Raw genomic sequence first — 26,572 nt, forward strand, 5'->3', positions numbered from 1 at the left:
ACAAGAAGATGCTGGTTCAAATCCCAGCATGTAGAGTTTGCATGTTCTCCATGTGGGTTTTCTCCAGGCAGTCCGGTCCAGAAAACATGCTTCATAGGGTCGTTTGTGGCTCTAAATTGTCCTTTAGGTGTGACTGTGTGGCCCTACGACTGTCTACCCCACCCACACCCAACAGTAGCTGGGTTGGATCCGGCAACCTTGTGACCCCAAAAGGGGATTCGGCAGATTCTGAAGATGAATGAATGAGGGGGGGTTTCTTAAAGCCTCCCTCTGATCACCTCATCTATTTTCAAATGATAAAAACATAAAAACTATGATGATAGTCAAGATCTAAAAACGTGTGGCGTCTTCTAGGACATAGTTTCAGCAGAGCGGCAGGAGTTCTTGTGGAGCGTCTCCATGCAGACGGCTCATCTGTTTCCCGTCGTTCCTCTTTTGACGGGCGGAGGGGGGGGAAAAATGGGGATTAAATGAAATAATGGGGGCTCTAAGTCGGGGAACACGGTCACACGCGCGGTGAAACAAAGCCTGGACATCTGGAAGGAGCTCGGCTTGAATTTCCTCCACAGCCAGAAGAGACGACTTGTTACGCTGTGAAACGCGAGCGCCCGCCGGGGGCTCAGCTGTGCGTCCCGGGGCAGTTATGGGGGGAAAACTCACACGCCGCAGCTGGAGGATCTGCTTGTCAGTCAACAAATGTTGTGGGTGGAATCTGGTGATAAAATGAAGCTTGAATGTTGCGGTGAGGTCATGGCAGATGGACACGACATGCACACATGGCGCTGAGCTCTCCTGATGTTAAAGTCTCCATCTGAAGTTTCCATCTTCGGACGGAGCACACGGAAATATAAGCCCCATCTTTTAATTGCAGACTAAACAGGAATCTGTTCACAAACAGCAGACATGATGGTCCGTCTGCTCTGCTAATCGCCAAACACACCACTCCTCATTAATATCCTCATGGAGACGACCACATCCTGCTCAGATGAGTAGAAACGATATGCCTCGCTCTGAAGAGCAGTCAGCTGAGGTCCAGACACTCCAGAAGCTTTCACAAAAGCTTCCAGACAAACACTTTCATGAACCGTTGTTGCAGTTTGTGTCTCCAGCCCACTTCAACCAGAAGAAGGTCAATCCAGGCCCCGCCGGGCACAAAGCCTCTGCTTTCATAGAGGTGTATTGCACGTCGTTGTTCAGACGACTTTCCTTGCACGTTGTAGAGAAGCTGCAATTTTCTCATTAGGCTTGATCAAACAGGTTAATTGAAAAAAAAATATGAAGAACTAGAAGGAGCTGCATTTCCAGAAGAAAATGCAGGGTGGAATGCCGTGTTGCTAAATGAAAAAAGAAAGAAAGAAATGATCAAAGTTGACCATAAATAAATTGAAAACGGCACCATAAAAAGAATAGACAAGTTTGTGAACCAGCGAACTTCTGCACCAAGGATTCACATACCATGGATTTCAATGGAGGCAAAAATCCTGGAATATCTTGAAAAGTTCAAGGATGTGAAGGACCAAAGGTCAAAGCTGGAAAAAGCTGAAAGGGCTGAACAAACATTTTAATGCTTAAAATAGTGGAAAAATTATAGAAGGAGTTAGGCGCCAAAAAATGGTGAAAGATACTAGAAAGAAGAAAGAGAAACAGGAAAACAATGGATGCTTTTTAGTATTCAACCAGTAATTTAGAGGGTGCTTTATTGTTGGTTTAGTGCTCTTTAGAAGCCACCTTTTAAACTTTTGATAATGTAATGGAAGACAGTATCCAGAAGAGATGCAGACAACACCATCCAATATGCAAAACAAGGACCTGATGGCGTGTGAACAGCAGGATCATTCAGTGAAAGTGTCGGTTCAAAGAAGACTTGTCTGAAATATGTGTAAATATTTAGCAGAGGCTTCTTCTGTTGCTTCTGCATTGGGATTTTGGGAGCTTTTTATTTGTTTTAAATGTCTGAAGTTGTCAGATTATTGAAAAATGAAGAACTGTTCTGAACGAACATGCTGTTCACGTTTGGATGAACGTTTCCATGACCTTTAACCCCAGGTAGATTTTAGCAGAAATGTTTGCTAATACTCTGAGTGTGGAATAGTCATCTGTGTACAAAAAGGCTGCACTGTGGTGTAGTGGTTAGCACTGATCACAGTGAGAGGGCCCTGGTTCAAATCCCAGCTGGGTTTTTTTTTCTGTGTGGCGTTTGCATGTCCTCCTCGTGCACGTGGGTTGTTTTTTTTTCTTCAGGCTCGTCAGATGTGCATGTGAGTGTGTGTCCATGCAGCAGACTGGCGACCTGCTCAGGGCGAACGCCACCTTTGCCCAACAGTAGCTGCGGTTGGCTGCAGCGACCCCATGACCCCTAAAAGGGACTCAGTAGGTTCTGAAGATGAATGTAACATTTAAAAAGCTTATTTTTTTCATCCAGTAAACTTTTTTTTTAAAGTTATCTCATAGAAATCTAAAAAGATCCCGAGATCAGACAGCTACAGGTAGATGTGTGGTAGACGTCTAACAGTAGAGATCTTGAATAGACTGACAACAAAGTAGAGTTGATGTCCAGTAGATATCTACAAGTGTAAACGCTGCAAACAGCTTTTCGATTCAGTTCTTCCTTTTTCTTTACAACCCTAACGATATTTTTATTTCTCTCCAACAGTTCTTGAACCAGAATACAATCATCACAAATGTGTTGTCTGTCGGAAACCTATTTCCATTTTTACGACGTTTAATGATATTTAGAAGTCCTCCATCCTGTCAGATGGACTTCAAGCAATTCAGCAATAAACGTAAGCAAAAGAAGACAGTGCCATTAAAAATACAAATATAAATCAACTATATTAAAGATTTTAAATCATGAACTGATCTGAAAATAAACAAAGTAGAGGAACTCTGTCTTCTTGACTTTAAAAACGCCCATCGGTGTACGTGAATGTCTTGTTTTGCGTCAAATAAGCCGTATTTAAAAGGGGAAAGGTTCTGACCCGGGACAAATCCTGACATGTTCTACATCCTCTCTGACATCGGCTCTGTAAAGCATGTAGGAAAGATCTGACCCCCCCCCCACCTATCATCCACTTATCCAGAATAATAAGAGCCAGAAACAAGACGGACAAGAAGAGGAGTTGAAAACGCCGCGTTGGCGGGGTTCCTGGCAGCTTCGCGGGGAGACGAGCCAACGTTTGTGCCGTCATGGACGAGGCTTTGAATGGATGTGATGGACAGATGAGGCCCGGCTGGGATTTACAGACCCGCTTATCCGAGCAGAAAGATGGAAGGAGGGGAACGCTGAAGGGAAATAAAGTGGAGGAGACGGAGACGGGCGCTGTGGATCGAATTTCTGCCTTAATGTCGGGCAGAAAAAACAGCAAAGATCTGAGGCTTGAAGTAAAACTCCATCCTTAAATTGTTCTTCAACACTTGACACATGAAAACCTGGTAAAAGATCCCGTTTCCCCCCCATGTTCAGCCGTGAATTATCCCACCCGTCTGAACACCACTGTGGACGTCCATCTGTTTCCAGACCAGCCTCACTTTTAGGTGCTGGAAGCCTGACTGATGGGGGGCACAAACCACAGACCCCCGCTCAAAGAAAGAAAAAAACATTCTAGACGGATTAAATTGCTGCAAACTCTCCCTTTTCCCGACCCAAGAAGACCAATATTTTTTCATTAAAATTCCCAGAAGTCCTTTGGACAGAAGGCTGTTAATGAAGAAGCTGATTATTTGATCAGGTTAACACAAGCTGGTAAAAAAGCTGGGTGGTCCAGCAGAAGGGAGGGGGGCAGGAAGGTTTTGGCTGCTAGGAAGCGCCGCGCTAATCTTTCTGTGCCTGTGGATGTGGAGCTTGGTGTGGAAAAATGTGTCTGGCCCGAAGCAAAGAGCAGGAATCCCCAACGTTTAGGCCAAATACCTCATGATCTGACGCTGTGACACCAACAAGAGCCTTTCTGAGGATTTGAAGCACCTGCATTTAGTGGAGATTTGCTGCTTTTGGCTCCGGACAAACGGACGTCTCAGTAAATGATTTTTATTTTAATTCTGCAAAATAAGAAAAGCAGAATTCTAAACACAATGAAGGAGCTAGAACTTTAACCCCTGGAGGAGAACAAACCTTAAACTTCACAGGTGAAAGCTAACCATCCTGGTTTACCCTGACTCTGCCTGCATCTTCCTATAGTAAGATATACTTTTCCACGGGACGCACACTTACTTTCAGTCCAAATTGCTGGTTCAACTTTCAAAAATGGGAGAAATAGAGGTATGGATCTAGATTAATTCTGAAAATAATCCTGAAAATGCATCTTAGCAGGAAAATCTTCTAAAGTGTGTTCAAAAAACACCCCAATAAATGAAGCTGCAGCAGAAACAAACCTCCAAAAACCACAGATTTATTGTTTATTTATTACAAGTTTAGGTCTATATATTTATATATAAATGTGGCAGGCAGAGGGCCACTTGATTGAGATCACCTGGCACACCAGCTGCTTCATTAGCAGAGGGCTGATAAAAGCCTGTCAGTAGAGCTTCAGGCAGAGACCTGCTGCTTCCAGGTGGAAGGTGCAGCAGCCTTTGGCTGTGTGTAGGGCCCTAACCATAGCCGGGTAGGTTTGTGCGTTGTTCACCTCCAAGTTGCTGCCGCACCATTCTTATTGTTATCACTGTGTAGATCGCAGGCAGTGTTTGGCCGCTCATGCAACTCCTGTGCAGAGTCCTCTTGAGCTGCGGGAGCAGGTGTGTGTGTGTGTGTGTGTGTGTGTGTGTGTGTGTGTGTGTGTGTGTGTGTGTGTGTGTGTGTGTGTGTGTGTGTGTGTGTGTGTGTGTGTGTGTGTGTGTGTGTGTGTGTGTGTGTGTGTGTGTGTGTGTGTGTGTGTGTGTGTGTGTGTGTGTGTGTGTGTGTGTGTGTGTGTGTGTGTGTGTGTGTGTGTGTGTGTGTGTGTGTGTGTGTGTGCGCGTTTGTATTTCTACCCTTGTGGGATCCGGGACCTGAAATTTCACCCACCTCGTGGGTACCAATTTTTTCCGTGGGGACCGAAGCTCGGTCCCCACAGGCACAAGCATTGGAATCAATAGAAAAAAGCCTCCTGATATGCCTAGTGCTGTTTTTTTTGCAAAGTAAAATCGGTCCCCTGGAGATGACTTTTCATGACAAGGTGTGTTTCACCATGACACCCTAGTGGTCAGAGAGGGTATAGCAGTGTGTGAAGTTGGACTAATGGGGACATTTTCCTGACAAAGTGTGTACTTTTTTAATATCATATTTTATGATTACAAATGTTGAAATTACTTTTGGACAGTGACAATATTTGTATTGTCAAACAGATATACTTAGTTGAAACAACTTGTGTCATTTTTAAAGCCAGGATAACCTGGCAATTTCTACTCAAATGTCAAAGGTAAAAAAGTGAGGCTTGAGGCCTAGTCCTGAAACAACACCTTTTGGGGTCTTGTGAGGGGAAATGTGATCGTAGGAGCATCACACTTTGTACAGTAGCTAAGGACAAGGTTTTAACCAATACTGGTAAGTTTGGTAGTTCTCACTCTAAGCAGATCTGAGAAATTAAAGAAAACACCTCATCAGGAAAATCTAGGATGAGCTTATTGTAAATGTTTACGTCTCCCTTGGTGGCCCAGTTTATGCAAGAGACTCCAAACTCTGGATGGTGCATTAGGGTAACAGCCTGATGTAATGCAAGAAGTTTCAGCCCCCCAGGTCAAAGCATTGTTCCGGTACCCCCCTGTACGCTTGTTTCGGCCTACTCCAATTCAAGTGTGAAATCAAGATTAAAAATGCTTCCCTTTGACCAACAAAGCCCATCTTTGACTATGATGTATCATTCATCCCCCTGATGCAAAATAACTTTGTTGTTTGTTGCTAGCATGATGCTAAAGCTAACTATCTAACCAGTCAAACAAGCAATCTAAAATTTGGTGAACTTATTAAGCACCCCATGAGGGGCTCTCATGTGAATTCTCTCCTGTTTTTAAACAATATTGGCCCAAGGGGGCAGCTCCAAATACCTGAAAAACAGAAGTTCCAGGGTTCACAGTTTCAAAAATATATGTCTGATTGTGGCAAAACAGACGTCTCCCAGTTTGCGAACCCCTGTACAACATGTTAAAAATGTGGGTGCACAGAAACCCCTAGATATTTTTCATCCCCAAACTCCTTGGAAGAAAAATCAGGAAGACGTACACAGTTACCCCATTTTGAAAGAAAACAGCAATTCTCAAAATGTTTTTGGATGGATTTTTCCCCCACAGGCCCATTTGAACCAGTGACCAAAGCCTGGGTTCAAAATTTGAATTTAACTTAAACACTAAAGGTGTTTTTTTCCCCTAACAGAAGGCATTTTGTTAATATCCATCCAAAAAGGGTTTTTTGTGTAGGTACAGAACACCATCCCTCCTAATGCATTAGCATTAGCATAATGCTAATGCTTATGCTAACGACAAACTGCCAGAGCTCCACAACAATATCAGCTCGCTCCAGCATAAGCACCCGGAGGCATTTTATGTGGTTGCAGGAGACTTAAACCATGTAAACCTGACAGACACTTTGTTCAAGTTCCACCAGCATGGGAAATAACACTCTGGACTGTGTCAACATCAACAAAAAAGATGCACACAGAGCTGTCCCCATCCTCATTTGGGCTTCTCCGACCACATTGCAATCGTGCTGGTTCCTGCTTACTGCCCTTTCCCCAGACACCAGGCACCAACACAGAGGACCATCACAGTGTAGCCCAATGAGACTGCCCCAGCTGACCAAGACACAGACTGGCAGGTCTTCAGAAGGCAGCTTTGCACTAGGTGGAGGAGCACCTGGAGGATTATACATCAGGTGTCCTCAGGTACATCAGGAAGTGCATGGAGAACTTCACCAGCACCATGACTGTAACGTACTATCCCAACCAGAAACCCTGGCTGAACGCAGAAGTGCAGTCTCTACTGAAAAACAGGAATGCTGCATTCCAGTCTGGTGACAAGGTTGCACTCAGAGTAGTGAGAAGGGATCTGCACGCTGGGGTGAACAGGGCCAAGCATACCCTCAGAGGATCCAGCAACATTTTACGTCCAATAATCCCCGTAGTATGTGGAAGGGCATTAAGTGCATCACAGACTACAACACCAGAGTTGTTCCGAAGACCCCTTTCTACAAGAAGCACTTAACCTTTTGTACTGCTGCTTTGAGCTTTGAGGACTCCAACCCTGAAGAGTGGAGAGCCTTCCAGTGTGACACCCGCAGAAGTGAGGAAGACCATCCAGAAGATCAATCTTCACAAAGCTTCTGGACCTGACAACATCACTGGACGGGTCCTGACAGACACCAGCTCACAGAGGTGCTAACAGACATTTCTAACACCCCCCTGAAGCAGGCAGTGTTCCCTACCTGCCTGAAGACCGTAACGATCATCCCAAACTCCAAAACATCCTCAGTGACAGGTCTGACGGACTATTGGCCAGTGATCCTTGCTCCAATAGTCATAAAATGTTTTGAAAAACTGTTCACGACCCACATCACAGAATCCATTGGTGTTACCAAGGACCTGCACCAATATGCATACAGGTCAAACCGATTCACACAAGATGTCATCCCCTCTGTGGTCCACACAATATTCACCCACCTAGAGAATAAGAACTTGTGTGTTTGCCTGCCCTTTGTGGAGTTCACATCAGCCTTCAACATAATCATCCCAAATACCCTCATCCATAAACTGCACACATAGGACTGTGCTTCACTCTTTGCAACTGGGTCTTGGACTTCCTGAAAGACCATAGTCTGTGAAGATCTGTGACACCCCCCCCCCCCCCCCGATCACCCTCAGCAAGGGCCTCCCACAGGGCTGTGTGCTAAGCCCCTTCCTGTTCACCTTGCTCACGCATGACTTCACAGCAAGTCACTCCAGCAGTCTGATTGAGAAGTTTGTAGATAACACATCTATACTTGGACGAATCACCAACAACGATGAGTCCAACTACAGGGAGGAGGTGGAGCATTAGGAGGGCTGGTGCAGAGACAACAACCTCTGCATCAATGTGAAGAAGACCAAGGAGATGATCGTGGACTTCAGGAAGGACAGACATCCTCCTCCTCCTCCTCTTTACATCGGTGGGGCTGAGGTGGAAGTGGTTTTTAGCCTCAGGTATTTGGGTGTGCACATCTCCAACGACCTCACCTGGAGCACCTACCCATCCTGCCTGGTGAAGAAGGCACATCAGCGCCTCTATTTCCTGATTAGGCTCAAACGTGCTGTGATTAGAATCTTAGTCCTGACCACCAATATGTGCATAGTGGAGAGTGTCCTGACCTCCTCCATCACTGTGTGGCATGGCAACTGTTCTGTGGCAGAGAGAAAAGCTCTGCAACGGCTGGCTAAAGCTGTGCAGAGGACTGTGGTTTCACCAGCAGTCCACAACTGAGATCTACAAAGCTGGATGCAGGAAACGAGCCTCCTGCATCCTGAAAGACCCCAGTCAGCCCTTGAACCCTCTGTTCTCCCTGCTCTTCTCAGGCAGGTTGTGACAGAGCATCAAGAGCATTACCACAAGACTGAGGAACGGTCTCTTCCCAAAAGCAGTAAGACTGGTGGAGATTCTGCGATATTTGTATCGATTTTAAATGCTGTCAGGCTGATAATTATTTAATTATTTATGAGCGTCCTGCAGCGTCTAACTCTTGTTTTCCACGTAACCCTTGTGCTATCCTAGGCACTTTAACATTGGGAGTTGGGTCATCTAGACCCACTAGACAGTGCTCTGGACCTTTTTTCTTCAATGATTTGTGATCTTCACTGGTGTCCATGGATTACATGAAATCTTTCCACCTTTATCCACCTTTGTCATGGTAGGGAGTAGAGGTCAATGTAAGGGTGGGGTCATCTAAGATAGCACAAGGGTTAAGCCTCCGACCGCTAGTTGGCACCGAGCCTCTTTGGGCAGCTGTGATGGTGTGGCTCTACACCCCACCAAACAATGAAAAGATCTCAGTGAGAAGCAGCCTGTTTGAGAGACATGCACCACGTTGACCACAGTGAACGTCATCCCCCGAAGACGATGACATCACGGCCAGCAACCCCGTCAAAAAAATTAATGGGCCGAAAATCGTGTATTTCACACACAAAAAGATTAGTCTGAAACTGACGTCGAAATGTTCGTCTTCCCGAGGCCACCAAATCATTAAAGGGTTGCTATGGAGATAAAATCAACAGAAAAGCCGCCATTTTGAAAAACATGTATTTTTTTAATCATGTGATGACATATAGCTCTCACCAATGGATCAATGTCTTTTTCTGAGTCAGTTGATGATACTGATCCGTAAGCTAGCACTTTTAGCCACATTAGCATAACTAGCATAGCTAGCATAATTAGCATTTTGAGCAATGTGTTTTTCAGAGAGAGTTGATGATGCTGATATCAATGCTAGCCCTTTTAGCCACATTAGCATAACTGGCATTGTTAGCTTAATTAACATTTTGAGCAATGTGTTTTTAAGACAGAGGTGATGGTGCTGATCGCTATGCTTGCACTTTTTGCCACATTAGCGTAGCTAGCTTAGTTAGCATAATTAGCATTTTGAGCAATGTGTTTTTCTTAGAGTTTTATGATGGTGATCGCAATGCTAGCACTTTTAGCCATATTGGCATAGCTAGTATAGTTAGCATAATTAGCATATGCAGCTTTGACTAGCCTTGATCAAAGGTGGGTGGTGAGGGCGGTGAGGCTGGGGAGGGCGGTAAGAGCGGCGGTTGTGCTTAGAGTTGGGCGTGGAAGGCAGATTGCGTCTGCTATACAACGCTATACAACGCTGGTTGCTGCTTTAATTTTTACTTAGGATGGGCACCAAACCCATCCTACCATTGCAACAACACATTATTAGTAGGGTGGTTTGGGGACCACAGGATTTCCTCTCTGCTCTGTGCACATGATGTTGTCCTGTTGGTTTCATCGTGCCAGGACCTACAGCATGCATTGGGGTGGTTTGTGGCCAAGTGTGAAGCGGCTGGGATGAGGGTCAGCACCGCCAAACCTAAAGCCATAGATCTCGACCGGAGAAAGGTAGTTTGCCATCTCTCGGTGGGTGGAGTGTCGCTGCCCCAGGTGGAGGAGTTTAAATATCTTGGGGTCTTGTTTACGAGTGAGGGAAGATCGGAGTGTAAGATTGATTGATTGATTGAAGGAAGCCAGTTGAGGTGGCTCATGCGTGTAGTCCGAATGCTTCCTGGACGCCTCCCTGGGGAGGTGTTCCGGACATGAATCACTGGGCGGAGGCCCCGGGGAAGACCCAGGACACGTTGGAGAGATTACTTCTCAATGCCGCAGGGTCCCCCCAGAGGAGCTGGAGGAAGTGAGCTCTTTGTCTGGGCATCTTTGCTTAGACTCCTGCCCTCGTGACCCTGGATTGATGGATGGATGGATGGATACATACCGAACCGAAACTCTATGCCATGTTGCTGCCAGTATCAAATAAAAACACAAATTGGGGATAAGAACGGGTGGAGCAGAGCCTCTGACCAGCAAATGCACGGAGCATCATCCAAAATGCTGTTGGCAAAGCCGGTCAAAGTGCAGACTGTCACGTAAATAAAGCATCTTAGGCACATTAAAGCACTCTCCTTCATCCTGTCATGCTGCCTCATCATCACACTTTTTTTGTTTCCTGGAAAGAATTTATGTTTTTATTTTCCTTTATTTTTGAAGCACCGTTCAGGCTCCTGAACCGTTTAAAAGTAAGAAACTATATTAAGCAATGTTGAAAATAAACAGAATTTATTACCTCAACCAGCCTTTTAGGACCTTATTGGTTAAGCAACAATCCTTCCATTTTACTTCTTACCATTTTTATTATTTCTTATAGAAGAATATTTTGTTTTGGAAATCAAACAATGTTGACTGTGCCCTTTATATATTTTAAGTTACCAAAATAAAAGCACTATGAATTTGCTTGGGTAAAAGCAACTTGTGTATTATATACAGTTGCAGTGCTTAACATTGTGATAATCAAATAAATTGATTTTTACACTTTTATTATAATGAAAGATGTATTAATCTTGTTTATCTGCTTATTTAATTTAATATCCTATTTTCTCTTTGCAAAAACGTAGGATTTTCTGTGTAAATTAGGGTTCTTAATTACTCTTTCATTTTACCCCCCACCTTAGTAGCTGGCATAACACATGAATTCTTCCCTGTGAGATTATTTAAGTTTGATTTCTGCATTTATTTATAAACAAAACAAACTTTTTAATGATTACACAAGTGAATATAGGTGCTGTAGTAAAGCTGAGGCACCCATATATTAAATAGTTGCCAGTTCCTGACTTTTCGGGTTCCCACCGTGACTATCCCCCTCCCCCACCAAGACTGAGAGAAGGGTGAGCAGAGCAAAGCCACACCCGTTCAGCTCCTCAGGTGCATCGTCTCCCTCTCAGCTCAGGCAGCAGTTCAGACAGCTAACCCACTGGAGTCTCAGAACGGGAACGATTTTTCATGGAATCTAGGTAAGTCCCAGCAAAACTTTTTAAAAACAGACACTAAATGACTTTGAGACATATTTAGTCTGTCTAGGCATGCTTTTCTCCGGTGAAAATGCTCGAGAGCCGAGCACATGGCGATGCTAGCTAGCTCGGTCCTTTGAAGCTAACGCAGCATGTGCTTGTGGGGAAGCTAGCTTTACAAATGATTTAAGGGAGGCTGTTACAGATCCTAAAGACGTTTTAAATTTAATTTATTGAAGTGTGGCCTTAAATGTGTTATTTTTATCTTAAATCCTGGGACTTGACCCCCCCCCCCCCCTTCCTTCACGCTGCGGCAAATTTGCTGTTGCCGTTTTTGTGCAAAAGTGTGTTGATAATCTTGATGCTCCTACAAAAGCATCTGTAGTCACGTCTGCATGTCTGGGATCATTACATCGTTTAGATATTCTTCGTACCGGGATCAAAGCTCCCGCTGCAGGAGCTCCGTCTGAGTCACGTGACCCAGTCTCACTGTCCCGCATTAACCCGAGAGGGTAAAACTAGAATAGTTAAAGGATCTCATTTTTTCCTCTTGATGAAAATAAGAAAAATATCAAAGTTTATCTTTTAAAATGATCTTTAAAAGGTCTTAAAGTCTTAAATTTAACTTTTTAAAATCTGTAACCATTTTGACAGTGTTTATGTATTTTTTTTTCATTTGAAAATGCTTACCAATTTGATTTACTTTGGTTATTTGTTTTAAAACCAGGATCAGCTCAGTATTTTGTGGTCTTGTTCTTTAGAGCTAAACAAAAAATGTATGACGCAATGGTGCCCTGTTGTATGTTAATCAAGTGACTTTAAAAAGTATTTCTGGTTCCAAAATTTAGTAATATTTTGATCATGTCTTTTGTTTAAAACTCGAGTCCCGCTTACATGTTTTTATACTTTTGCTTCCTGGTTGGTTCATGGTGGAGTAGTAAATAATTGAGAACATTTAGTACTGAGCATGTGTCTAAATACTTTAAATCAAAAACTCAGGAAGGTCCAAAGCTAATGTTCAGTTTGTGAACCTCATCTGCACAGACCCACTGCTGTGTCATCATTAAGATAATGGTGTATAGTAAACTGTGTTTATATAATAGTACATTAGTAAGGACATTTTTTTAGCTGAGTCTGTCTTTCATCTGAGTGTTTAATTAAACAACCTTTCTGTGTTTGATTCTTAGAAGAACCCTCAAGTTTAAAAAGCATCTGATGATGCTTAGGGAGCGTAACAAAAGGTGCCAGAAGAGGTACACAGAGGGCCTGAAGACCAAACATCCACCTGTGCAGGTAAAGTTTTTTTTTGCCGCTGTTTTCAGTATACTATTCATTGGGATCAAAATACTTATTTATTGTAGTTTTCTTCTTTGTAACAAGATGTTTAAAAAAATCAAATTGCAAAATAATTTATCATCTCCTTTTTAATAATGTAATATCTATTAGATGTGAAAGCATTGGTTAGCACATTTCTGCTAAACTGATGTAAACGAGTAAAGTCATTTGTGTCCCCTTTATAGCCCTCCGTATCCACTGAAAGCTGCAGCTCCTTGGTTGGATCTTCAGACATCCCAGAAAGAGAAGATTCTGTTGGGAATAGCTGGGTAAGTGTCAAAAAGAACAGTGTTTTTTGCCCTATGCTAGCTGTTATGAAATTCCTGCTAGCCATAAATAAATAGCCTGCTAAATGCCTTGGGTGGGGGAAAAAAATAAAAAATATGGTTTAAAGTAAAACTGCAAAGATTTAACTTGTAGAGTTTTAATTCATAAATCAGTTAAATATCTTAAAATGTAGATATTTAATTTATTGAAAAATTAAATCCAACATGTGATTAAACTTGTGCAGTTTTAATTTGTACCTTTTTAATTTTAAAAAGTAAAAATAATCTTTCAAGGAATTGGAACCAGACACCAACACCTCTGCCTGTGTCCAACGAGAACAGTCAGATGCAGATGAGCCAGAGGTTCCTCCCCTAACAAGAACAGACAGTGTATTTGTAAGTATTTATGATGGAATCCAGCCAATATCAAATACATTTGTCAATGTTTTTATCACTAGGGCTCAGAATCTTTAGCATCAAACTTTGCCTTAGACCAGGGGTGGACAAACTTTCTGACTCGAGGGCCACATTGGGTTCTAAAGTTTGATAGAAGAGCCGGACCAGGAGCAGATGCGAGGAGTGAGAATGAAATAACATGGAATCTGGATGAAAGCACTTTTCAAGCAAAATTATATTTTACAACATTTTAGAGTTTTTAGGTTAAAACATTAGAGCCAATTACACTAACAGCTTGATGTATTTTGTGAAGACTCAGAGAAATGCTCCATTCATGTGGTTTTCGAATGTTCGTAAGAACGAAAAAAAAAACACATTCAAACACCACATGGATGATAAAGCGGAGCCCCCAAACCTTTTCTTGTGAGGGCCACTATAAGTCTTTTTCTTTAAAACTTTGAACTTCTTTTATCTTAGTTTTATTGTGAAGCCCTATAGTAAAGTTTTATTAATTCATGATCCTTTTAATACAACAAATAACACTATTTATGAAATAGAAATAACCAAATTACTCTCTCTGTGATTTTCAAAGACAAAAAGTCAGGAAACAATATGCTGATACATTAAAAAGAAAAAAACAATGAATAGTGAATCCTCTCCCGTCTTCGTACCGCTGAGACTTTGAAGCTGCAGCTCCTCACATGTGTCATAGTTTGCGCTAAAACTGAGCAGCTGTGTCCTGCACGCCCTTTTTTTATCTAGTAAAAAGGCAAATTTCTCTGTCTTCTGCTGCAGCTAATCATATATCCGTGTTACCTTTTCACCAGTACAGAGTTCCTCGTTTAATGCAGGAGTTAGGTTCTGAAAATAACCGTAATCTGGGAGATCCACGGAGTTTGATTACTTACAGACGTTTGTTTTATGGCAGTAAAACTTATCGCTGCCTTAATACACTTTTCTCAGACAGTCATGAACATTTTCACCTTTTCTCTTGTTTAAATTCTCAAACCTTCATAGAAATTAGGTCCAGGATCTTAGAATGAAAACAAAAATTTCTGTAGATCTAAAGAGCTCCGCCTTTCTGTACAGGAGACATGAAGGAGATTGACTGACAGGGTCTTCAGCCAATCAGGACACAGAACAGGGTGTTGAAGAAAAGCAGCATAATCGATCTAAAAGAATGAGCTAAACTGGGAAAGATGAACTGTGACGTAGAAAGGGAAGACTGTCTTCTGCTCTATTTGACAGAGATTTTTAGAGGTTTTCAGGTTGGAGCTCAGACTGCAGAAGGAGGGAAGAAAATGTCACGTCTTGATAAAATGGGCAGATAAAAAAAAAAAAAACATGGGTCTCTGATATTGTTCAATGGGCCGGACCAAACATGGAGGCGGGCTGGATCCAGCCAGCGGGCTGCAGTTTGCCCACCCCTGCTTTAGACTGAACTCTTAACTTTTATAAAATATTATTTACAAAGTAGTGTATTACAATTTAAAATGAAAAACTTGTTTCTTTTCTCCAGCTCACTAAAGACTACTTTACCAAGCATGCCATGGTTCAAGATCTGTCAGACGTCCCCTCAAGCTGCATAGAAACAACAGGTGATGACAAAGACGATGAGTACCTCCCACCAAAGATGCAACAAAGTAGTTCTGACAAATCAATAGATTTTCCAACAAAAATTCCATCTAAAAGAAAGAGGCGAGGGAAAGCTCAGAAGTAAAAAAAAAAAAACAAAAGCAGAGACACACCCCTTCTGACGACTGTAATCACTCAGAAGATGAGGAGCCATCCTTGACCTCGGAAAAGGTTTCTGTATTGAAACTGAAAAAAAAGGAAATGGTGGCAGAGTCTACAACAGGGGTGCTCACACTTTTTTGGCATGTGAGCTACTTTTGAATCGACAATGTCTTGAAGATTTACTTATAAAATATATATATATATATATATATATATATATATATATATATATATATATATATATATATATAAAATATTATTAGTAAATGTTTGTTACTTATGTTTATTAGTAACATTATTGTTTATGTACTGATGATTAAAAACTACACAGTGAGAGTACACAAAGATACTTTTGTATTGACAGATGAGGCGTTTTATTACAAAGACAGGAAGCAGTGACCATCGTATGTCATGCTCTGCTGTGAACCGTGCAATGGGGGGAGGATCATGGCGTTTCAAAGGCCCTTCTAGCGCGCGCCTCGAACAAAACAGCTTCCTTATGAGCTCGTATTTATCGGCCGAGAACTGCAGAGCCGATAGCAGGAGGAGACACGCGGGGCGGCTTTAATAAACACTCCTCTTGTGCAAAGCGGTCTTTTGCTGGGATCTTGACGTGACGCGGGGCAGAGAGCAACTCTCTGACAGAGTTTGCGCTCAGTGTTTTTAAACACGTCTGCAGCGACGTATGCTTCAGAGGATGTCCGATTGGCCGTTCTGCATGTCAATCAAGTCCTGTACTTCTCTGTGACGATTTTGATTGGCTGGTGGATTTTTTCAGAAGTACTTTTTTTTTTTTTATCTCCTCTGTCCCGCGATCTACCGTCATGTCCTTGAAGATCGACCGGTAGATCGCGATCGACGTAATGAGCACCCCTGGTCTACAATAAACAACATTACTGTCTTTATTGTCCTGTTAGTTGCTATAAAATGGCAAGACATTTGGTCAGAAAGCACAGCTCTGAGTTTGATGTGGCAAAAGCCATAAGTTTTCCTCTCAAATCTAAGGAAAGGAAATTGCATTTGGACCTTATAAGAAACAAGGGGAACCGGGCTCACAATAATGAAGTTCTTAAATCAGGGACAGGAACACTGATTCCAGGTCAGCAGTCGTCTAACCCTGGAAAATCAAGTGACTACGTGCACTGCATAATCTGTGAGGCACAGACAATACTACAAATTACCAGAAGGAACGATGCAGTTGGCCAAAGTCAGCAAAGTTCTAGTTGCCATGGAACAAGGCCGTCTCTCATAGTTCAAGGGGATGAACATGGATCAAATTGAGATAAATCCAAATGGTAAAGAACATACACTCAAACACACAATTTGTGATTAACAGTGTATGTTGACTTTATGTGTTTTAGAGAAAGTGTCAGAATTTGCAGTCAGTGACGTCTCAGAGACAGAGGGCAATTCATCTTGGTGTTCAGCTGGATGTGGGTCAACCTCATAATTTTTTTCCTTGTGTTTCACTTCTAATATTGACAAATAAATGTTCTATTTCAATAGGATCCTCGAGATCCTATAGGAACCAGCCATCAGCTGATGAGGACTCTGATACAGACGGCCTTCTAAACTCTAACACTTGTTCTATTCTGTTTTTACAGGGACTTCAACATCTTCAACAAAACATCAAATGGAGTCAAGGAGTGAAGACAGTGAATCTGGTACTACACCCCCCCCCCATCTAAATTTAATCTTTTTATACAAGCGTTCCTAGTTGAGTTTTAATAATGAAATTGACGATTTTAGCCAAAATCACTAAATCTATTTTGCTTTAAAGACAAAACAAAACAAATAACACTATTTATGAAATAAAATTTAAAAAAAGTCAGGAAACAATACCTAACACCTAAACCTAGTAGAGTAGTGTGATGTCGCACACAGGGGAGCTCCATCTTGCCCTGATAGCTAAAATCTGGCTCAAATACTGTCTGGCAGGATTGATCCAAAATTGCTTGTCATTATTTTTGCCCCACTAATATTAGCATGAGGGTATAAGCTCGTGCTTACACAAAGGGCTATCTGTGACAGGGAGGGGAAGGAAGCCCAGTATTGTATTTCTAATGAACCACTGCCTATGGTCTTAAAATATGTCCTACAAAAGCAACACAGCTTTTGGATCTTGGCTAAAAACTGCACAATCATAATTAGGAGAGCACTTTTAATGATATTGACAAAAGAAAAAGAATGCATGTCTATGAAGACTCTCATTTATCCAGGTTGATTCCATTTCCACATCATAGTACAGGGGTGGGCAATTATTTTAACTCGTGGGCCACATTGGGTTCTAAAATTGGATAGAAGGGCCGGACGAGGAGCAGATGCGTGGAGTGAAAATGATATAGCATGGAATGTAGATGAAAACATTTGGATTGAAATTATATTCTAAAACAGAATATTCTAGAGTTTTTAGTTTAAAACTTTTGTTCCCATTTTAGATCTCTATGTTTTTGTGAAGCCTTTTGGTACCTTCAAGGAGTTGTAAAGTGTTGTATGAATAAAGTTTCATTCATTCATGATCCTTTTAAGAAAATAAATAACATTATTTATGAAATAAAACCATGACCAAACAACACTATCTATGATTTTCAAAGACAAAAATTCAGGAAAAATATACTGACATTTAAAAAAAATAAAAAATAAATAAATGATGGACCCTCTCGTCATAATTCCGCAGAGACTTTGAGCTCATCTTACGTCTCATAGTTTACGCAGCTGCGCTGTCTGTTTCTCATCCAGTAATACTGAAAAAGCAAATTTCTCTGTCTTCTGCTGCAGCTACGCATATATCTGTGTTACCCTTTCACCAGTACAGAGTTCCCTCGTTTATTGCAGGAGTTTCGTTGTAAAAATAACCGTGAACGGTGAAATCCACGGAGAATGATTAGACGTTTTAAATTTATGGTAGTAAAACTCCTCACTGCATAAATACCCTTTTCTCAGACAGACATGAACATTTTCACCCTTTTCTCTTGTTTAAATTCTTAAACCTTCATAGAAATTCGGTCCAGGATCTATGAATGAAAACAAAGATCTGATCGCGAACGAAGATTTCTGTAGATCTGAGAGCAGCGCGTTTCTGTACAGGAGTCGCGGCACGGACTGGGGAGATTGACTGACAAGGTCTCCAGCCAATCAGCACACAGAACAGGGTGCGCTGTTTAAAAAAGGCAGCATGATCGCTCAGAAATAATGAGCTAAAGATGGACGCGGGCCGGATCCAGCTCGCGGGCCGTAGTTTGCCCACCCCTGTCATAGTAGTAGGTTTAGGGGCTGTCATCTGGACTTAATTTTTAAAGTTAGAAAACATTTCACCTCTTATCCAAAAGGCTTTGTCAATTCTGACAGAAAGCTAAACCTACTACTATGAAAGAAAAAATGTACAGTCAGGACCATAAATATTTGGACAGAGACACATTCTTTCTAATTTAGTTTCTGTACATTACCACAGTGAATTTGAAATAAAACAACTCAGATGCCATTGAAAGGCAGACTTTCAGCTTTTATTCCATGGGTTGAATAAAAAGATTGCAGAAAAATGTGAAAAACTAAAGTATTTTTTTAAACACCACCCCATCATTTCATGGGCTCGTAAGTAATTGGACAAATGAAATAACTGAAAACAAAATGGTCATTGGTTGGCAATGACAGCCTGAAGTCTTGAACTCATGGACATCACCAGATGCTGTGTTTTCACATTCCTAATGCTCTGCCAGGCCTTTACTGCAGCGGCTTGCAGTTGCTGTTTGTTTGTGGGCCTTTCTGTCTGAAGTTTAGTTTTCAACAAGTGAAATGCCGCTCAATTGGGTTAAGATCAGGTGACTGACTTGGCCATTCAAGAATATTCCACTTCTTTGCTTTAATAAACTCCTGAGTTGCCTTGGCTGTATGTTTTGGGTCGTTGTCTATCTGTATTATGAAACGCCGCACAATCAGTTTGGCGGCATTGACCTAGAAGGGATTGTGTTTAAAAAATGCTTTAGTTTTTCACATTTTCATGCAATCATTTTGTTCAACCTATGGAATAAAAGCTGAAAGTCTGCACTTCAAAGGCATCTGAGTTGTTTTATTTAAAATTCAGTGTGGTAATGTACAGAAACAAAATTAGAAAGAATGTCTCTGTCCAAATATTTATGGTCCTGACTGTAGTTGAAGCTGGACTTGAAGAGCTGCTTCACAGTGCTTCCACGGCTGTTGTGTATGTGCCATTAGGGCATGGGTCTTTAATATTGACATTTTTTTCTATGCAGGGAAGACAAAAAGTGTATGATTGTCATTTTAAAATAACCATATTGGTACAATGAACAGGACTTAGAAGACTGAAGAACGGACACGACAGTGAAAACTCTAAAAGTCTAAGAAGCGACCCTTACAAACAGGTATGCTTCCTACATGTTACACTTTTAAGAGTTTCTTAAAAATGGCACAAACTATGTTCTAACAAACATTTTTAAGGGAGGGGCGGGGGTATTATTTTTTATTACATTTCTTGCTTCATAGCATATGTAGTCCAAAGATAAAATGTTACTAATAATTGTGCGCAAGAGGTACATGTCATCAAAACTGTCTAAATCAGACTTTGAAACATCTCACTGCCAACATTGAAAGACTTGAGCTTCATGAAATTGTCTTATATCAGCTTTCAATTTTTAATGTGAGGTTGTGTGGTTCATTGTTGGGTTTTTAATAAAAATGTTTTCCAAAACAGAGCCCAAAGTTTCTACACAGCAGAGAGACTAAGGCATCGATACTGCTGAGACGGGTAACTTTGCACAATACAGAATCATTTCTAACCACACCAGCAACGTGGCTCTGATACTTTATTTCCTTCTCTCAACACAAGATAAGAAAATCTATTTCTGTGGGCTTTCTTTTCTAATGAACATCTGACATTTGGTTAACGCTGTTACAGGTAGTCAGATGTTTTGATGAGCTTTTGATATATATCGTTGCATCTCCTTAGTTTTTGTAAATAAGAAATGCTCATTACTTTGAATCTGGTCTAATCACGTCTTGTATGTTGGTGACCAATAACATTTTTTCCTTTCTTTTTCTAAGGAGCATAAAAAAAAAAGGACCTGGTCTTCAGCGGAGTGCCGAGCAGTGGAAAAACTTTTAGGAAACTGCATTGAAGGTGGGAGGGTACCAGGAAAAAAGGAATGTCTTTCCTGCATAGAAGCTTCGCCGAGGGAGCTGGAAGGACGAACATGGCAGGCGGTCAAGTTTTTTGTAAGGAACAAAATCACAGCACTGAGGCGGGAAAGTTCAAAAAGACGTTAGTTTTTGTTAGTTAGAATGATTATTATCTAGCCACAGGGGTTGCAAGTCAGTAACTTCTGTGCCGGTCCCAAGCCCGGATAAATAGAGAGGGTTGCGTCAGGAAGGGCATCCGGCGTAAAAATTGCCAAAATAACCATGCGAATCATCCACAACACTTTAGACATACCGGATCGGTCGAGGCCCGGGTTAACAACGACCGCCACCGATGCTGTTAACCTACAGGGTGTCGGTGGAAATTTGACTACTGTTGGTGGAAGAAAGAGGGGAGGCAGAAGGGTCCGTTGCCAGAGAGAGAAGGGAAAAGGCAGGAACATAGGTTTGAGAATAGGGACTCTTAACGTTGGCACAATGACAGGGAAAGGCAGAGAGCTGGCAGACATGATGGAGAGAAGGAAGGTAGATGTACTGTGTGTGCAGGAGACAAGGTGGAAGGGCAGCAAGGCACGTAGTATTGGAGGAGGATACAAACTGTTCTATCATGGTGTTGATAGGAAGAGAAACGGGGTAGGAGTGATTCTGAAGGGGGAGTTTGTAAACAGTGTTCTAGAGGTGAAAAGAGCCTCAGACAGGATGATGAGCCTAAAGTTAGAAATCGAAGGGGTGATGGTGAATGTAGTCAGTGGGTATGCGCCACAGGTTGGCTGTGAGTTAGAAGTGAAGGAGAGATTCTGGAGTGAGTTGGATGAGGTCATAGAGAGTATCCCCAGAGGAGAGAGAGTTGTTATTGGAGCAGACTTTAATGGACATGTTGGTGAGGGCAACAGAGGTGATGAGGAGGTGATGGGCAGGTTTGGTGTGAAGGAAAGGAATCTGGAGGGACAGATGGTGGTGGACTTTGCGAAGAGGATGGAAATGGCTGTAGTCAACACTTACTTCCAGAAGAGAGAGGAACATAGAGTGACATACAGAAGTGGAGGTAGGAGTACCCAGGTGGACTACATCCTATGTAGACGAGGTCATTTGAGAGAGGTTAATGACTGCAAAGTGGTAGTAGGAGAGAGTGTAGCCAGACAGCACCGCATGGTGGTGTGTAAGATGACTCTGGAGGTCAGGAAGAAGAAGATAGGGAAAACAGAAAAGAAAACCAAGTGGTGGAAGCTACAGAATGAAGAAACTTGTGAGGAATTTAGGCAGAAGTTGAGGCAGGTCCTGGGTGGTCAGGATGAGCTTCCAGAGGACTGGGAAACTACAGCAGAGATTATCAGGGAAACAGGTAGGAAGGTGCTAGGTGTGTCATCTGGAAAGAGGAAAGACGGTAAAGAGACTTGGTGGTGGAATGAGGAAGTACAGGAATGCGTCCAGAGGAAGAGGTTGGCTAAAAGGAAGTGGGATGTAGAAAGGACTGAGGAAGGTAGACAGGAGTACAAGGAAGCGCAGCGTAGAGTGAAGAGAGAGGTGGCAAAGGCCAAACAGAAAGCTTACGATGAGCTTTATGACAGGTTAGACACAAAGGAAGGAGAGAAGGACTTGTACAGGCTAGCCAGACAGAGAGACAGAGATGGGAAGGACGTGCAACAGATAAGGGTGATTAAGGACAGAGATGGAAAGGTGCTAACAACCCAAGAGAGTGTACAGAAAAGATGGAAGGAGTATTTTGAGGAGCTGATGAACGAGGAAAATGACAGGGAAAGAAGGGAGGAAGATGTGGTTGTTGTGGAGCAGGAAGTAGCAGAGATTGGAAAGGATGAGGTTAGGAAGGCTCTGAAAAGGATGAAGAGCGGAAAGGCCGTTGGTCCTGATGACGTACCTGTGGAGGTATGGAAGTGCCTAGGAGAGACAGCAGTGGAATTTCTAACGAGGTTGTTCAATAGGAATCTAGAGAGTGAGAAGATGCCTGAGGAATGGAGGAGAAGCGTTCTGGTCCCGATCTTTAAAAACAAGGGTGACATGCAGAACTGCTGCAACTATAGAGGAATAAAGTTGATGAGCCACACAATGAAGCTGTGGGAAAGAGTAGTGGAAGCCAGGCTTAGGAAGAAGGTGGAGATCTGTGAGCAGCAGTATGGTTTCATGCCCCGTAAGAGCACCACTGATGCCATTTTTGCTTTGAGAATGTTGATGGAAAAGTACAGAGAAGGTCAGAAGGAGCTGCATTGTGTGTTCGTAGATTTAGAGAAGGCGTATGACAGGGTGCCGAGGGAGGAGCTGTGGTACTGTATGAGGTCGTCTGGAGTGGCAGAGAAGTATGTCAGAGTAGTTCAGGACATGTATGAGAGAAGTATGACGGTGGTGAGATGTGCTGTAGGTCAGACAGAGGAGTTCAAGGTGGAGGTGGGACTACACCAAGGATCAGCTTTGAGTCCTTTTTTGTTTGCTATGCTGATGGACAGGCTGACAGACGAGGTAAGACAGGAATCTCCCTGGACAATGATGTTTGCGGATGACATCGTAATTTGCAGTGAGAGTAGAGAGCAGGTGGAGGAACAGCTAGAGAGGTGGAGGTTTGCTCTGGAAAGAAGAGGTATGAAGGTCAGTCGTAGTAAGACAGAATACATGTGTCTGAACGAGAGGGATCAAGGTAGAAGCGTTAGGTTACAGGGGACTGAGGTGAAGAAGGTGCACGAGTTTAAGTACTTGGGGTCAACAGTTCAGTGTGATGGGGAGTGTGGAAAAGAGGTGAAGAGGCGAGTGCAGGCAGGTTGGAGCGGGTGGAGGAAAGTGTCAGGAGTGTTGTGTGACAGAAGAGTGTCAGCAAGACTCAAAGGAAAGGTGTACAAGACAGTGGTGAGACCAGCTCTGCTCTATGGGTTAGAGACGGTAGCAGTGAGACAGAGACAAGAGGCTGAGATGGAGGTAGCAGAGATGAAGATGTTGAGGTTCTCCTTAGGAGTGACCAGGTTAGACAGGATAAGGAACGAGTACATCAGAGGGACGGCTCATGTTGCCTGTGTTAGCGACAAAGTCAGAGAAGCCAGACTGAGATGGTTTGGACATGTTCAGAGGAGGGATAGTGGATATATTGGTAGAAGGATGTTGGAGATGGAGCTGCCTGGCCGGAGGGCAAGAGGACGGCCAAAGAGGAGATACATGGATGTCTTAACAGAGGACATGAAGTTGGCTAATGTTAGGGTAGAAGATGTTCATGATAGAGTGAGGTGGAAAAGGATGATTCGCTGTGGCGACCCCTGATGGGAAAAGCCGAAAGAGAAAGAAGAAGAAGAAGAATGATTATGTGATTCAACTTTATTTTGTTTTCTTTACTTTAAACCAGTGCTTGTAAATTTAGTTCCAAATTTAAGCTTCAGAAACATGCACTCATTTATCTTGGTGACCTTTTTTTTCGGAAGCACTTAATTTTCATTTGAAGCACGTGTATCGGTCAAAGGTGACCTTTTAATTTCTGAAGCACTTTATTTGTATTTGAAACATTTGTATAGGTCAAAGGTGACCTTTTTTTCCCCTGAAGCACTTGATTTCATTTTGTAATTTTTTGACAGGTCAAATGTCACTTTGTTTTAATAAAGAACTTAATTTGAGTTCAACAGGTCTTTGTTTTCTGGTTAAATCTGTGTTAACGTTGTGGAACTCCAGGCCTTTAGGGCTGTCATCCTTTTAGTTTCCCAGATCTTTATGCTCTACCCCCTTCTGGTCCGCTGCTCCGGTGATTCCAGTCAGTTAAAAGTAGGAAAGGGAAAACGAGGGGGAGCCCTAACTTTTGTTTTCCACCAACTCCTGCTTCTGATTGACTGAACTCACCTGGCCCAGTAGATCAATAGGAAGTAGAACAAGAAAATCTGGAAAACAAACAGGATGTCAACCGTCCAAACCTGGAGTTCAAGAGCCCTGCAGTAAATGTGTGATAGAACATTTAACAGGTCAAAGGGAACCTTGTTCTGTCCAACAGCAGTTTATTTAGTTTTATAGATTGGTAAACTACATATTTTGACAGTGAATGATGCCTTGCATGTTTGGTAAATGACATTATTAGTCAGGAAGTGTAAAATGAGTACTACAATCCCAATTGCCTTAGTTACAGAGCTGTTAACCAAAGTTAGAATAACTACTGTTGTATGGGAGGTCCCCATGGGAAACAAAAATTCAGGTTTATTTTTCATATTAGTGTTTTCAGTATTTGAAGTGGTAACACTCCTTGAAAAAAAATTACATTATTTTAGCAGTTAAAACCATGTCAGAAAACCTTGTAGAAAAGGTGGATCCCACCAGGAGGGTCCTAGTCAGGGGACCTCACGGGGTAAGAAATACAGGTACGTGTGTGTGTGTGTGTGTGTGTGTGTGTGTGTGTGTGTGTGTGTGTGTGTGTGTGTGTGTGTGTGTGTGTGTGTGTGTGTGTGTGTGTGTGTGTGTGTGTGTGTGTGTGTGTGTGTGTGTGTGTGTGTGTGTGTGTGTGTGTGTGTGTGTGTGTGTGTCATGTTATACTTGGTTATTTGTGTTAATTCACACTTATTTTGTAGGTGCCGCTGTTTTGGTTTCCATTGTTTTCATCCCTGCTCTACCCAACCTGGTGCACCGTGGTCCAAGAGCGGTGCCACGGCCAGCATTTTTGGGGATCGTGTGTGTGTGTGCTCCATACAGAGTGTCAGTGACTGCTGTCCATCCACGCACTGGCGAGCGGTGTGACACAGCAGGATTAACAGCTATTGGAGCGAGTCCCCCCTTCTGGCCTTCCATCGCCCCAGGCACAACCAGGCCCAGTGTCCCACCACCTAGGACTGGCGTCGGCTACGGCCACTGGATGCAAGGGGTGTGGCATTGAGCCGGGTGCACTGCAACAGAGCGCACAGCTGGGTGCAGCTGACTTGTGGGCTGGTTTAGTGACTCTTTTGGGTATCTTTTAGAATAGGAATTTTAACAATTTCAAATAAAGGTTGTCTTTTTCTTTAAAAGCACAGTATCGGTTTCCTGTGTCGGAGAGTCCTGCGTTTTTGGTTTTAGATTTCTGCTGGCGGCATTCACCGGGGAAACCATAATGCCACATAAAGAGCAGAGAAGAGGCAGAATATTTCAGCGTCTGTGAAACCAGTTAGAGTTCATGCCGTTCTGTGTGAAAGTCACATTTTTAGACTGTTTTCCTTTTACCCATGCAGGTCCATGGTAAATATTCAGTCTGTATCTATGTGTAACGTTGGTGTTGGCAGGTATTTCCATTGGAAAGTAAATGTTTATTTTCTTTAAACAGACATGAAAGTCTCTCCTCGATCATCTTTTGATTAATTTTTTAAACGTTTCCAGTAGTCTTTTCATTATTTTTCGCCAAAAATATATAAAGTGTCGTTTTCTCGGACATAGTTTCTGCAGAGCGGCTGAAATTTACCTCCGAGTTGTGGTCGGGACTGTTGGTGCAGAGCAACCCCACCCCCTCTTCCTCTCCCCTGTGTGCAGCAGAGCAGAAAGCTTGTGATGTGCCTGTTGTGTTTATTACGTCACAAACAGGATTCTTTTCAAACAGCATTTGTGTGTCTGCTCCTGATTCCCAACTATTTGAAGTAAGACAAAAAGCAAAATGTTAAAAATATCCTCAATCATCAGAAAAAAGCCACAAACAGACCAAGACTGTCTTGTCTCCAGCAAAAGAAAACAAAAGTTTAGTTTTACCTGTTTGCTTTAAGTGTTGGAAATTGGATTTTGACCAAAAAAATATAAGAGAGGATTTATATTTTTCCTTAGGTTTAACTCTATTTGAGCTGAAAACATCTAAACTTGTCTTTTTGTCAAATTTGATAAGTTTGAGCCTAAAAACTAACGATCAAACGATCACGTCGTATTCTGGTCATTTCTTTTGGAGGACGACTTCTGCTTGAGTCACATTTTCAACGTAATGTTTGATTAAATTGTTAAATTTTATGGGTTAAATTTTATCACAAATGGATTTGTTGTGGTTCATTTGTGCGGTGATGGATGCTGGCTGAGCTCAGGGGCGTCAGGACCGTCACACAGGAACGAGCCGGACGATCCGGGTTTCCTACCCACTGGGGGGGGGGGGGGGGTCCTGACACGTGAGAGCGTCTAGCTCCCGGAGTTTCATCACAACCTCCTGTCACACCAGAAAAAATGCTTTGGTTGATGCGGAAACTGATTCATGAGCTGTTAAAACCCAAAGCACTCTTT

General features: G+C 42.5%; 2 long non-coding RNA genes across 2 annotated transcripts; both read left to right on the forward strand.

The window, feature by feature from the left end:
* Positions 1-4,438: 4,438 nt before the first annotated feature.
* On the forward strand, positions 4,439-25,350 carry LOC111946439. The gene is made up of 3 exons (XR_002872172.1): positions 4,439-4,598; positions 4,664-4,728; positions 24,919-25,350. It is a non-coding gene; the product is annotated as an uncharacterized LOC111946439 (long non-coding RNA).
* Positions 13,399-15,082, forward strand: LOC111946440. Its single transcript, XR_002872173.1, has 2 exons — positions 13,399-13,489; positions 15,009-15,082. It is a non-coding gene; the product is annotated as an uncharacterized LOC111946440 (long non-coding RNA).
* Positions 25,351-26,572: the final 1,222 nt, after the last annotated feature.

Source organism: Oryzias latipes, chromosome 19, assembly GCF_002234675.1.
Source record: "Oryzias latipes chromosome 19, ASM223467v1".
Classification (NCBI taxonomy): domain Eukaryota; kingdom Metazoa; phylum Chordata; class Actinopteri; order Beloniformes; family Adrianichthyidae; genus Oryzias; species Oryzias latipes.